Source organism: Phacochoerus africanus, chromosome 1 (assembly GCF_016906955.1).
Source record: "Phacochoerus africanus isolate WHEZ1 chromosome 1, ROS_Pafr_v1, whole genome shotgun sequence".
Lineage (NCBI taxonomy): Eukaryota > Metazoa > Chordata > Mammalia > Artiodactyla > Suidae > Phacochoerus > Phacochoerus africanus.
Window position 1 is genome coordinate 170,449,639 of NC_062544.1, and position 14,473 is coordinate 170,464,111.

Consider the following 14,473-nt stretch of genomic DNA (forward strand, 5'->3'; position numbering starts at 1 on the left):
AATCGGACCTATAGCCACTGGCTTATGCCAGAGCCGCAGCAACGCAGGATCAGAGCCGTATCTGTCACCTACACCACAGCTCACAGCAACACCGGATCCTTAACCCACTGAGCAAGGCCATGGATCGAACCTGCAACCTCATGGTTCCTAGTCGGATTTGTTAACCACTGAGCCACGACAGGAACTCCAGTTCTGCGAAGTTTTTATTTTTCCAAGTAATAAAATGTTTAAAAAACCTGTCTTTTATAGTTACTTTTTGAAAAAATAAAATTTAACAACAAAATAATAGAAAAAAATCACGTTAAAAGAAATTGATAGCAGCACTTGTAAAAATGCAGTGTATTATCATCATACAGTGTGGATTAAGTAAAAGGTATTCATAGATCAGTTTGAAGACTGGTTTTAGGAATCACTTTTTTAGGCTCCATTGTGTGTATTTGTACTTGTGTTTCCTAAAACTGGAAAAAAAGATGATGTTGATATTGTTCTTGGCTAAAAAGGGCATGCATAGCTGAGTAAGATGAGTAACTATTATAGGATTTTGAGCAGAGGAAAGATAAGATATATATTATAAATTAAATGGATCTTGTAGAGGGTCAGGGGAAAAAACAGAGAGACCAGCTAGGAGGTTACTGCAGAAATCCAAGAGAGAGATGAATGTGGCTTGGACTAGAGTGGTAACAAGGAGAGGAGGTGAAGAAATCTTATTCTAGATGTATTGGGAAGATAGAATGTATTGGATTTATTGATGGACTAGATGTGGGGATAGGAAACAAGGATGACTCTAGATTTTTCGGTTTTAGCAACTAGAAGGATGGCATTGCCTTAAATAGAAATAAGGATGGTTAATAAATGATAGAGCAGGTTTTGGCAGAAAATTTGGGAAATCAGTTTTGGACATGTGGAATTTCAGATGTCCACTAGACATTAAATGAGTCCAGAGTTTAAGAGAGGGGTCTGAACTGGGAGTACTCTTTTTTTTTTTTTTTTTAACTTTTATGGCCATACCTGCAGCATATGGAAGTTCCTAGGCCAGAGATCAAATCTGAGCTGTAGTTGTGACCTGCTTCACAGCTGTGGCAACACCAGATCCTTAACACACTGCACCAGGCCAAGAACCGAACCCTTGTCACTGCAGAGACAATGCTGGATCCTCAGTGGGAACTCCTGAACTAGGAGTATTAGTATAAAAATGTATTTAAATCATGAGAGTGGATGAAATTACCAAGAGAATGAGTATGGTTAGACAGAAGAATACCAAAGATATATTGGGACATTCCACCATTTTTTTTTTTTTTTCTTTCCTAGGTCCACACCCAGGGCATATGGAGGTTCCCAGGCTAGGGGTCTAATTGGAGCTGTAGCCGCCGGCCACAGCCACAGCCATAGCAACTGGAGATCCGAGCCGCGTCTGTGACCTACACCACAGCTCACAGCAACACCGGATCCTTAACCCACTGAGCAAGGCCAGGGATCCATCCTGCAACCTCATGGCTCCTAGTTGGATTCGTTAACCACTGAGCCATGACGGGAACTCCGCATTCCACCATTAAGTAAGGGATCCACAGCAGGGCCTGAGAAGCAGTGACCTTCTCATAGGTCATATACTCTCATATATTCTCATAGAGAAAGGGGAAAATAGGAGAGTGATTTACCAGAAACCAAGTAATGCAGATCTCTAAGGAGCAAGGAGTGATAATCTATCTGTGTTGAAAGCTTCTAAGTAAGAGGAGAACTGACAATTGATTGTTAGAGGTTATTGACTATCGTTACATGCAGTTTTGACAGAGTGGTCAAACCAAAATGTGATTGTGATGGGTTTGAGAATAGAAGGAGAGGGATTGAAGACAACTTTTTCAAGAAATTTAACTATAGAGAGAGCCAAGAAATTCTTCTATAGTAACTGATAGGGGCAGTTTGATTAAGAAATAACTGCTTATTTGCTGAAGGAAATTGATGATGTAGATATCAGATGGGAGAGCTGCTGTAATAATGTCTTTGAGAAGGAAAGAAGTCATGGGATCTGGTGTACAAATGGGTGGATGGGCCTTAGATAGTAGCATGGAGAGTTGAGCTAAGGGAAGGTAGACTATGTGGGTGCAAAATCCTGGTAGTGTTTATGATGGTCAGTCTGTGGAAGGGTTCTTTATTTCGACTTTTCTCAGTGAAATAGGAAACACAGTCATCAACTGGAAGATGATGGGAGAGGAGATGTTGGAGATTTTAGAACAGAAAGGTATGAAGTATTATTCTAAGAGTAGATGGGCAGATGGACTAGGGAAATATAATATGAACCTGAACTTCCCTTTCAGGTTCATGGCTATGTACCAGTCAGCAGAACTGTGTGCTTTTCTCTAGCCATGTTCATCTGTATGCCTTCACATTTTTAAAAATATGAAGTATAACATGTATACAATAAACTATTTTCTGGAACCATCCAGTTCAAGAAATAGAACATTACTAGCATTGCAGAAACTGCTGTGTCCACTTCTAGATTGTAATCCTTTCCCCCTCACTGAAAGTAATCACTGTGTTGGCTTATGATAATGATTTCATTGCCTTTCTCCTAAGCTTTATCACTATATGCATTCTAAAACATTATGGTTTAATTTTTTGTGTTTTTGAATTGCATATTTTTGGTCTTACCTCTTTATTAAGGTAATTGGTGAAATTAACTCACTTTTGGTCTTACCTTTTTATTAAGATAATTGGTGAAATTAACTCACTTCATTGCATGTATATGTAGTTCATTCACTTTCATTGCATTGTATAAATATATCATTCATCTGTTTTATTAATAATAGATTTTTGACGTTCTGGTGTTTTGTTTTTTATTTATTTTTTATTGATGTATAGTTGATGTAGAATGTTTTATTTTGCTTTCCCAGTATGGGGCCATCCATTACAGATCATGCTCTTAACATTCTATCCTGGTGTATATTAGCATGAATTTCTTTAGAATATATGTTAGAAGTAGATTAGCTAATATATACTCTGGCGCATAGGATATACCCATCTTCAGTTTTATTGGATAACACCAAGCTTTGTTCAAAGTGATGATAGTACTAGTTTATATTCCCATTCAACAATATATAGGAGTTTCTGTTGTCCCACACATGTACCATATTTTGTACTGACAGTTTTAAGTTTTAGCCAATCCAATGGTTTTATAAAGGTATTTCTTAGTGGTTTTAATTTACATTTCCCTGTTAGTGAGATTAAGTGCCAGTTTGTATTTTTATTTACTAGTTAGGTTTTCACTATCTTAAAGCATCTTTCATATCATTTTCCTGTTGGGTTGTCCTTCCCTGTTTTTCACATGTAGGAGGAATTCTTCGTATGTTCTCACAATCCTGCCCTGGAGTTGTGGTGTGTGGCGGCGAATCATGTCTTCATTGATTTTTTGTGTCTCCACTGTCTTCTAGTTTGCGGCTTATTTTTTCACAGAACTAAAGTTCTTTTATGATAATGTTTTTGCATGTTTTAAAGTAACTTCTATACTCTAAGATCATATAGATATTATATTATCTTCTGAAAGCTTTAGAGTTTTACTTTTTATGTTTGGATATGTAGTCTACCTGATTCTGGAAAATGGGGCCCAATTTAAGTTGTTTTCAGTCTGATATTTTATATAAGGATATCTAGTTGTCCCAGAGCTAATTACTAAAAATTCACTGTTCACAGTGTTGGTCACCTCTGACATAATCAAGTTGTCCATTACGTGTGAGTTTGTTTCTGGACTTCCGTTGGTCTTATTGTTTGTTTGTTTATCCTTATATCGGTAACACACCATATCTCAGTTAGTATAGATTTGTGGTAAATCTTGATATCTACTACAATCCTCTCACCTTGCTTTTCTTCAAGTTTTAGCTATTCATGACACTTTGCATTTCCATGTAAATATAAAATCAGCTTGTCAAGGCCACCCTGCCTCCAGATATATACATACAACTATTGTATTTTTTGTAGTAAAATACACATAACATAAAATTCACCATTTTAACAGTTTTTAAGTGTAAGGTTCAGTGACATTAACTATATTCACAGTGATGCACAGTCATCACCACAATCTATCTCCAGAATTTTTGCATCTTCCCAACCTGAAACTGTGTACACAATAAACAGTAACCCTCCGTTTCCCTTTTCCCACCAGCCCATGGCAAGTACTGTTCTGCTTTCTATCTCTATGAATTTGACTACTCTAGGTACCTTCTATAAGCAGAATAATAAGTGACTGGCTTATTTTACTTAGCATAATGTCCTCAAGGTTCATCCATCTACATTTCCGTAATGATTAATGATGTTGAGCATGTTTTCATGTGCTTATTGACCATTTGTCTGTCTTCTTTGGAGAAATGTCTATTCAGTCCTTGGCCCTTTCATATTAATGTTTAACCTTTCAGGAAATAACTTCAAACTTAGAAAAACTTTGCTTCAAAGTTAAAAAACTTTTGTACTGAGAAAGACTATTAAGAGGACAGAAAGAACTTTGCATGAATTGTCCAAAAATACCCATATACCCTTTACGCAGATTCACCTATTACTTACTATATTAGTTTCCATAGGGTTGCCGTAACAAAGTACCACAAACCAGGGGGCTTAAAACAATAGAAATTAATTTTGTTAGAGTTCCATAAACTAGAATTCTAAAACCAAGTTGTTGGCAAGGAAAGGATTCTTCCTTGCCTCTTTCTTGTTTCTGAAAGGGCAATCCTTGGCTTTCCATGTCTTGTGGCAGCATAAGTCCAATCTCTGCCTCCATCTTCACATGGCTTTTTTCCCCGTGTGTATGTGTGTGTCTAAATCTACATTTTCTGTAAGGACACCCAAATCTGTTATAACCTCATCTTAATTTGGTTACACTTGGAAAGAAGCTATATCCAAATAAAGGTGACATTCACAGGTTCTGATTGGACATGAAGTTTTGGAGACAACCTATTGCTTTATCATTTTTGCTCTTCTTTATGTATGTATGTATATAAAGTTTTTCATCTTAATAATTTGGGAGTAATATACATCATGATCCTATATGTCTAAATATTTTCACATGTATTTCTTAAAAACAAGAAGATTGTTTTTTGGTGCTGCATTTAAGGAGGAAATGGAAATTTCCACAAAAGAAATTTGTTGATAGACTATTTTAATCTAATTCATTATATTTTTTTCTAGTTTTGTTATTTATTCCAGTAGGTTCCTTTATAATATTTTTCTTACAGTAAGTATAGCATCCAGTCTAGTATCACTTATTACATGTAGTTATAATATTTATTTGAATTTCTTTAATCTAGATTTATTCTTCAGCCTTTGTCTTTTATGGCATTGACATTTAGAATAACACAGTGCCCCTGCCTTTTGTTAAAAACATTTTTGTTCTTTTAATTAATAGTTTTTATTTTTAGAGCAGTTTTAAGTTTACAGAAAAATTGAGTAGAAAGTACAGAGAAATCTTTAGTTGCATCCATGTTGCTGCAAATGGCATTATTTTGTTTATTATGGCTGAGTGGTATTACATTGTATATATGTATCACATCTTCTTAATCCATTCATCTTTCGATGGACATTCACAAGCAATTGTGTCCATTCTCTTAGGATAGAACATGATGGAAGGTAGTATGAAAAAGCAAATGTATATATATATGTATGACTGGATCACTGTGCAGTACAGCAGAAACTGACACAGCACTGTAAATCAATGATACTCTAATAAAAATAAAATTAAATTAAAAATTAAAAAACAAACAAGAAAGTATAGAGAGCTCCAGTATGCCTCTCCCCTCTTAAAACATCCCTAATACTCTAATCTTTCATTAGGTGGTATATTTGTTACAAATGATTAATAAATATTGATATATTATTAATTAAAGCATATAGTGAAGTGGAGGTCACTCTTTGCATTGTACAAGTCTGTACATTTTGGCAGATGTGTAATGTCATGTATCCACCGTTATATCACACAGAATAGTTTCACTGCTCTAAAAATTCTCTGTGCACCATCTATTCATCTCTTTCTCCTTGCCTCTCATGAATCATTGGCAACTGCTGATCTTTTACTGTAGTTTTATTTGTTGCAGACTGTTGTAGAATAGCAAATCTACATTTAAGGTTCCTCCATGACTTTCTGTGGCCTAATAAGTCATTTCTTTTTATTGTTGAATAATGGCTATACCAAATATATTTATTCATTGTCTATTGAAGAACATCTTAACTGCTTCCAAGTTTTGGCATTTAAGAATAAAGCTACAATAAAATTTTGTGTGCATGTTTTTGTGTGATCCTAAATTTTCAACACATTTGGGTAAACAACAAAGGACTATGATGGCTGGGTCACGTGGTAAGACATGTTTAGCTTTGTCAGAAACTGCTAGCCTCCCTTCCAAAGTGAGTATACCAGTTTGCTTTCCTGCCAGCAATAAATGAGAGTTCTCTTGTTCCACATCCTCCCCAGCATTTGGTGTTGTCATTGTTTTGTACTATAGCCATTCTAATAGGTATGTAGTGGTATCTCATACACATAGTGTTGAGCAGCTTTTAATATGCTTATTGAGATCTTATACTAATTTTTTTTATAATTTTTTTATTTTCCCACTGTACAGCAAGGGGGTCAGGTTATCCTTACATGTATACATTACAATTACATTTTTCCCCCATCCTTTGTTCTGTTGCAACATGAGTATCTAGACAAAGTTCTCAATGCTATTCAGCAGGATCTCCTTGTAAATCTATTCTAAGTTGTGTCTGATAACCCCAAGCTCCCGATCCCTCCCACTCTCTCCTCCTCCCATCAGGCAGCCACAAGTCTCTTCTCCAAGTCCATGATTTTCTTTTCTGTTATACTAATTTTTAAATTGGATTATGCACTTGACTGAAAGTTTCATCAGAATTCCTTTTTTTTTTTTTTTTTTTTTTTTGCCATACACATGGCATATGTAAGTTTCCAGGACAGGGATCAAACCTGCACTTTAGTTGTGGCCTATGCCACAACTGCAGCAATGCTGGATCCTTAAATCACTGTGCCACAAGGGAACTTCCCAAAATTCTTCTGTTGAAACCATAATCCCCAGTATGATGATGTCTGGAGGTGGGACCTTTGGGAGGTGATTAGGTCATGAGGGAGAGGCCTAATGAATGGGATTAAGTTGCCTTTGTACTTGAAAAGACACAGATGATCTGTTTGTCATATAAGGTTATAGCAAGAAAGCAGCCATCTGCAAGTCAGGAAGAGCGTGGTATCTGCAACCAAGTTGGCTAATTTGGTTAACCCCTTAATCTTGGATTTCATAGTCTTCAGAACTGTGAGAAGTAAATGTTTGTTGTTTAAACCATCCTATGGTATTTGTTATGGCAGCCCAAACTGACTAAGACATGTTGTTGTGTTATTTAAATTTTAAGAATTCTTCATAAATTTTGGAAACCATGTCTCTATTAGATACGTGTTTTACAACATTTTCCCCCAGTATATGACTTGTCTTTTCATTCTCTGACAATGTCTATCACAAAAAATGTGGGTTTTTTTGGTCTTTTTAAGGCCACACCCACAGCAATATGGAGGCTCCCAGGCTAGGGTCCAATCATAGTTGTAGCCACCGGCCTGTGCCATAGCCACAGCAAGCAGGATCTGAGCTGTGTCTTTGACCTACACCACAGCTCATGGCAACACCGGATCCTTAACCAACTGAGCAAGGCCAGGGATTAAACCCACGTCCTCATGGATGCTGCTCGAGTTCATTAACTGCTGAGCCACAATGGTAACTCCAAAAAAGTTTTTAATTCAAATGAAATCCCTCCTATCAGTTTTTTCTTTCATAGGTCATTCTTTTGGTGGTGTACTTAAAAACTCATTGTCATATCCAAGGTCACCTAGATTTTCTATGTTATCTTCTGTAATTTTATAGTTTTGCCTTTTCTGTTTAGGTCTGTGATCCATTTTGAGGTAATTTTTGGGGAATGGTGTATCATTTGCGTCCAGATTGTTTTTTTAAATATTTATTTTTATTCTGGTAAAGTATGTATATAACTTTCTCATTTATCATTTAACCATTTTAAGAGTAAAATTCAGTGGTTTAATTACATTCACAATGTTCTTGCAAACACCACTACTGTCTAGTTCTAAAACTTTTTCTTCACTCTAGAAACTGTACTTCTTAAACAATAACTCCCTATTCTCACCTCTCACCAGTCTCTGGTAACCTCTAGACTCCTTTCTGGCACTATGAATTTGCCTTCTAGATATTTCATATAAGTGAAATCATCCAGTATTCTTTTGTGTCTGGCCTATTCATTTAGCATAATTTTTTTAAAGATTATTCATAGTTGTGGCATGTAACAGAACTTCATTGCTTTTTATGGCTTAATAATATTCCAGTGCGTGGTTTTATTTGTTTGGTTGTGTGTGTGTGTGTTTTTTTTTTTTTACCACATTTTGTGTATATATCCATTTATGTGCTTATGGATACTTGGGTTTCTTCTACCTTTCAGCTATTGTGAATAACACTTAAAATTGGCATAAAAATATGTTTGGGTTCCTGCATTCAGTTTTTTGAGTAAGTACCTAAGAGAAAGATTGCTGGGTGGTATGGTAATTCTGTGTTTAACTTTTTGAGAAAATGCCATACTGTTTTTCACAGCCAATGCACTTTTTTAGATTCCCAGCAACAATGCAGAAGGGTTCCTATTCACATCCTTATCAATATTCTTTGAAGCACAAAAGTTTTAAATTAGGGTGAAATCCAAATTCTCTGTTCTTCTTTTTGTTCATGCTCTTGGTGTCATAATTAAGAATACTTTGCCAAATCCAAGGTCATGGAGATTCACCCGCATATTTTCTTCTAAGAGTTTTATGGTTTTAGCTCATACTAGGTCTTCGATCAGTTTTGAGTTACTTTTTATCTATAGTGTGAGGAAGGGCTCCAGCTTTATTCTTTTGCATGTGGAAATGAAATTGTCCTAGCACCATTTGTTGAAGTGACTGTTCTTTCTTCATTACATGGTCTTTTACCCTTGTCAAAAATATTGTCCATAGACGAATGAGTTTATTTCTAGACTCTCAGGTTTATTCCATTGATCTCTGTGTCTGTCTATATGTCAATATGAAACCTTTGAGTACCTTCTATTTGCACTGTTCTGAAATTGGGAAGTATGGTCCTCCAACATTGTTCTTCATTTTCCAAGATTGTTTTGGCTATTTAAGATCCTTTGAAAATTCCATTTGAATTTGAGGCTCAAGTTTTCCATTTCTACAAAAAAGTCTGTTGGAATTCTGATAAGAATTGGGTTGAATTTGTAGATTGGTTAGGGTAGTATTGAAACCTTAACAGTATTAGGTCTTCTGGTCAATGATCGTGAGATGGCTTTCTATTTATTTAGGTCTTCTTTAATTTCATCCATCAACATCTTGTAGTTTTCAGTATACAAGTCTTTTACCTCCTTTGTTAGATTTTTTCCCCTAAGTTTATTATCTCTTAGATGCTATTGCAAATGGAATTAATTTCTTAATTTCCTTTTTGGATTGTTTATTGCCAGTGTATAAAAACCCAACCAATTTTTTTTTCTGTTTGAGTTTTTTTTTTTCATTTTTTAAAGTTTTATTGAAGTATAGTTAATTTACATTGTTGTGATAATTTCTGCTGTACAACAAAGTGATTCAGTTATACACATATCCATTCTTTTCATATTCTTTTTCCATCTAGATTATCACAGAATATCGGTTAGAGTTTTTATATGTTGATCTAGTAACTTACAACTTTGCTGAATTTATTAGCTCTAGTAGTTTTCTTATGGATTCTTTGGTGTTTTCTAAATACAGGATCATATCATCTGTGAATTATACATAGTTTTATTTCTTCCTTTCCAATTTGGATTCATTTCCTTTTCCTGTGCAATTGCTCTCAGTAGAACCCCAAATACAGTGTTGAATAATAGTGGTGAAAGTATGCACCCTTATCTTGGTCCTGATCTTAGGAGGAAAGCTTTCAGTCTTTCACTGTTGAGTATGTTAGTTGCATGATTTTGAAAAATGCCATTTATGTGTTCCTATTGTGGTGCAGTGGGATTGGCAGTGTCTTGGAAACACTGGGATGCAAGTTTGATCTGGCCCGGCACAGTAGGTCAAAGATCTGGCATTGCTGCAGCTGTGGCTAAGGTTGCAGCTTCAGCTTGGATCTCTTCCCTGCCCTGGGATCTCCATATGCCACGGGGTGTCCAAAAAAGAAAAAAAAAAAGCCATTTGCCCAATGAAAAAAAATGGGCAGAAGACCTAAATAGACATTTATCCAATGAAGACATAGCGCTTATAATTTTTTGTCGAAAGCTGGGCATGAAACTCTTGAGTAAAAGGAACTTAAATAAGCCATTGGTGGTGTGATGGTAAGGTGTGTGTCGGGGGGAGTAAGAAGCATTCTGTAGTCCTTTGATTATGTCTCAGTCTTTGAGTGAGCCTGTGTCTTTGTGTTGTGAAGCTCACAAGCACCTCTCAGTTTTTTTTTTTCCCCAGGCTTTGATGGCTACAGAGGTTGGAGTTGGGTATTTCCCTTTCTCCTTGATCTAGTTAGGTAGTTTATCCCAGGCCAGGCTTACTAAGAACAGAATGCTCTTTAAAGTGGCTACTTATCCCCTGCCCTGCTAGAAGTCCAAGGGTACTTTTCTCCAGCATTCACTGTGAGAATCTGGAAGGAGCTCCACAAGATAAAACTCACAAAAACGTTCAGGCTCCACTGGAGTTTTATACTCTTAAGACTTGTACACACTGAGCTTCTGAAAATTCATCAATTACAGTTTAATTTTTCCTACTTGCTGCTGGTTTCTGTGGAGGTTTTTGCTCAGAGGTTTCTGCTCTGATGTAAGTTGTGTTTCTCTGTATCTTCCTGTCTGTATCTCGAGTTTTGGGCATGGCAGTTTGCCATGTGAGGTCACTTCTCAGATGGATCTAAGAAGATTTACTGATTTTTTTCAGTTAAGAAGAATTACTGATTTTTTTTTTCAGCTTTTTACTTGTTGTTACGGCAGAGTGGTGACTTCTAAACTCCTTACATGCTGGCCAGAAGACTTCCCCTAGAGTTTCCCTCAAACTCATCTAAACTGTGCCTTACAGTTTATGATTTTCTGCTTGGTGCTGTTTCACACAGAATCTTTTGCTCCTGGGCTTCTGCTCCAGTAAGTTGTGACTCTCTGTGTCTGCCAATCTATCTGTCCAGTTTTGGAGGCTGCAGCTTTCTCTGTAACCCTGGTCCTTAATAGACCTAAAAAGAGGATCTTCAGTTTGTTTAACTTTTCTGTGTCGTGAGCACTGGAGCGACAACTTCCAAGATCCTTTACATGCCAGACCAGAAACTGGAAGTCCCCCGCCCTTCTAGTCCTGTTACTACTTCTGTTCCTACTTCATGCTACCTTGGTTATATATGTTTCTCTAGATCATTTATTCATCTAGGAGTGAGACAGCTAAGTCATGGTGGATGTATATTGTCAAATTTACTACATAGTGCCAAGTTTACTGTTGATCATTCCCTTGTAAGCCAAATTATGGGAAATTTAAAACGGATCACTGAATGAGTTTTTTTAGAATTGGCAGACTAAACAATTTTGATAGTTGTTATTGTCTGTGAAAAAGTCAAACTCTTTGTCATAATTATGAAAAAGATAAAATCAAAATGGTTTCCATATAAATATAGAATTGGAGATCATTTTTTAAAAATTTTAAAGTTACTCCTTTGCCCAAAACTTTAATCCCCAATTTTTTTTTTCCCCTTAGTCTGGATGTTTGGGACTATATGGTTTGAGAGTATGAAAACCTGTCAGGTTCACCATTGTCAAACGATAATAATAGTTGAAAACTGATTATTCTCTTTGTATTTCAAGTTAAGGACTGAAGCAATCCAGTTTATCAAAAAGATGAATCCACTTTTTCTTACTTGTGGGAAGTTAACTCACCAACAACTCTGAATTCAGGCCTCAGTACAGAGATTTTCATTGATTCTTTGCCATGAGAAATGTTTATATTTGTGTTAATTATTTGGGGAGTAAAGAGCAATAAAGTACCTTGAAGAAGTGTTGCTTTTTTTTTTTTTTAATTTGCTTCACAGTGTCACTGAGCAAGTAGAATTTTTGGTCTGACCAAAGAATGATTGATGTAGTGCCATAGCCATCTTAAAAAACAATCAGCTATGCAATCACCAAAGTCCCGAATGCAGATAAATTTACAAGACAAATGATCCAGTTTCTTTTAACAAATAAGATGTACAAAGAGGGCAGGACTGATGCAGGTTAAAAGAGATTACAAGTCATCAGCCAGATGCAGTGTTTGGACCCTGCTTGGATCCTAGTTTAAATCATCTGCAAAAGGACAGTTTTGAGACAAGTGAGAACATTTGAATATACCTTGGGTATTGAATGATATTAAGAAATTACTGTTCATTTTGTTAGGCGTGAAAATAGTATTGTGATTACATCTCTTAAAAGTATCTTTTAGTATCTAACGTATGCGTTGGTAAAATGATATATCTCAGAATTTAACTACATCAGGAAAAAAGCAGAGGGTGGTAGATCAAATGAGAATAGTAGATTATTGAAAACTGTTGAAACTCAGTGATGGTACATGAGGTGATATAATGGTATATCGTTGTACTTTTGTGTATGTTTGAAACTGTTCTAATTTTAAAAAAGAAGTAAAGAAAGAAACTACTTACTCTCACTGGATCTTATGTCCAAGGGGAAATCCAGTAGAAGTCAGTGAGGAATAGTAATTATTTTACCTCTTCTCCCTGCAGGTATCATTCCATTTTAGCAATTACAGAGAGGTTTAAAACTCCCATTGGAATCACAATTCATTTCCTTTCTTATAGGTGGTTCCTAGGCATCATTCTACCACAGATAAACTTTAGCAATTCATATCAAAGCTATATTAATTGGAGAGGTGGGAGTGTGTAAATCATGTAATAAGTGGTTCTTATGAGCTTCATAGCAATGAGGAAGTTAGTGGTTAGTTTTTAGAAGGTTAGCAAAATGGTACAGTGGAAAGAATACAGGATATGGAACCAAAACAGCTGGTTCTGTTAATGATTACAAGTGTGACCTTGAGCACTTAACCTACCAAAAAAGTACTTAACTAAGATGTGAAAAGAAGAAAATGCAAAATCATGTCTTTTCAAATACAAATTATCGTAGGCCCAAACTAAAAGCAAGTTTAGTATCATGCTAGCCATAGAATCTATGCAATCTTATAGGCCAGCTTTGATAGTCAGAATGCCTTAACTTCTGAAGAAAACAAACCTGAGGTGTCCTACTAGATTCTCACAATTACTGAGAATTTTTTTTTTCAACTGTAAAATTACATTTGTTTAGCATTCTGTGTTCTGAGAAGTGTTTTCACATATATTGCCTTCTTTATCCATGACCTGTTGTATGGCTTTTTACTAAAGGTGCTGTCTCCTAAATGGTATTATATTAGGAAATTTTCATAGGCTTTTCATCCTCTAAGACTTATTTTAATAACTTAATAGATGTTTATTAAACAATTTCATGTTGGTTATATTTTGAAAGCAGCAATAATTATTTTATAAAGTTAGGTTATAATCTCTGCCCTCCAAAAAAAAAAAAAATTATGTTGTGGTTAAGAGAGTCTCAACCTTTTTCTGATTTCTGTTTCCATAGAATTTATATTCGTAACTTGCTGCCATCAGTAACTCTCTTCTTCTTTTTTTTTTCTTTTTCTTTTTTTCTTTTTGCCTTTTCTTGATCCTCTTCCATGGCATATGGAGGTTCCCAGGCTAGGGGTCTAATTGGAGCTGTAGCCACTGGCCTATGCCAGAGCCATAGCAACTCCGGATCCGAGCTGCGTCTGCAACCCACACCACAGCTCACTGGAACACAGGATCCTTAAGCCCACCGAGCAAGGCCAGGAATTGAACTTGCAACCTCATGGTTTTTAGTTGGATTTGTTAACCACTGCGCCACGACGGGAACTCCAGTAACTCTCTTCTCCTGTGCTATGCTTCTCAATCCTGGGTAGTTTTGGGTGGGGTAGGCACTCAGGAGCACTGCTGTGGTCAGTCATCAGTATTTTTAGTCCTCTTCCTTTGTAAAATAGGAATCTCTTTGCTGCCTTTTATCCTTTGGTTCACTGCTTGCTTAAAATAATAGCATACATTTGAGAGCTTTCTGAGTACTAAGGTACAGATCTAAGGGTCATCATCTCCTTAGGCCTTGCCTCTTCTCGGTGAACTATTTCCTGGTGGCTTCCATGTTAGTACTGTTTTTGCTAACTGAAAGAAATCTGAAAAGGATTTTTGCCTTTACAAGAAAAAGAGTGAAAAGCAAAAATAGTGTTCAGCATTTGATTTGCAGCAAGCCCTTATAGAGGCATCATGTGCCCCAAGCAGTGAGAGTCGCACCCCCCAGGTCCTTCCCTGGGGAACTAAACTCAGTATCTCAGCATCAAGCCCCAACAGTTTTGAACTGTGTCTGTGAGCATCTGTGTTATCTC

General features: G+C 36.2%; 1 protein-coding gene across 2 annotated transcripts in view; it reads left to right on the top strand.

The window, feature by feature from the left end:
* Positions 1-14,473, top strand: part of RNF13 (ring finger protein 13) — a 140,942-nt gene that overhangs the window by 105,186 nt on the left and 21,283 nt on the right. The gene's annotated exons all lie outside the window — the stretch shown is intronic.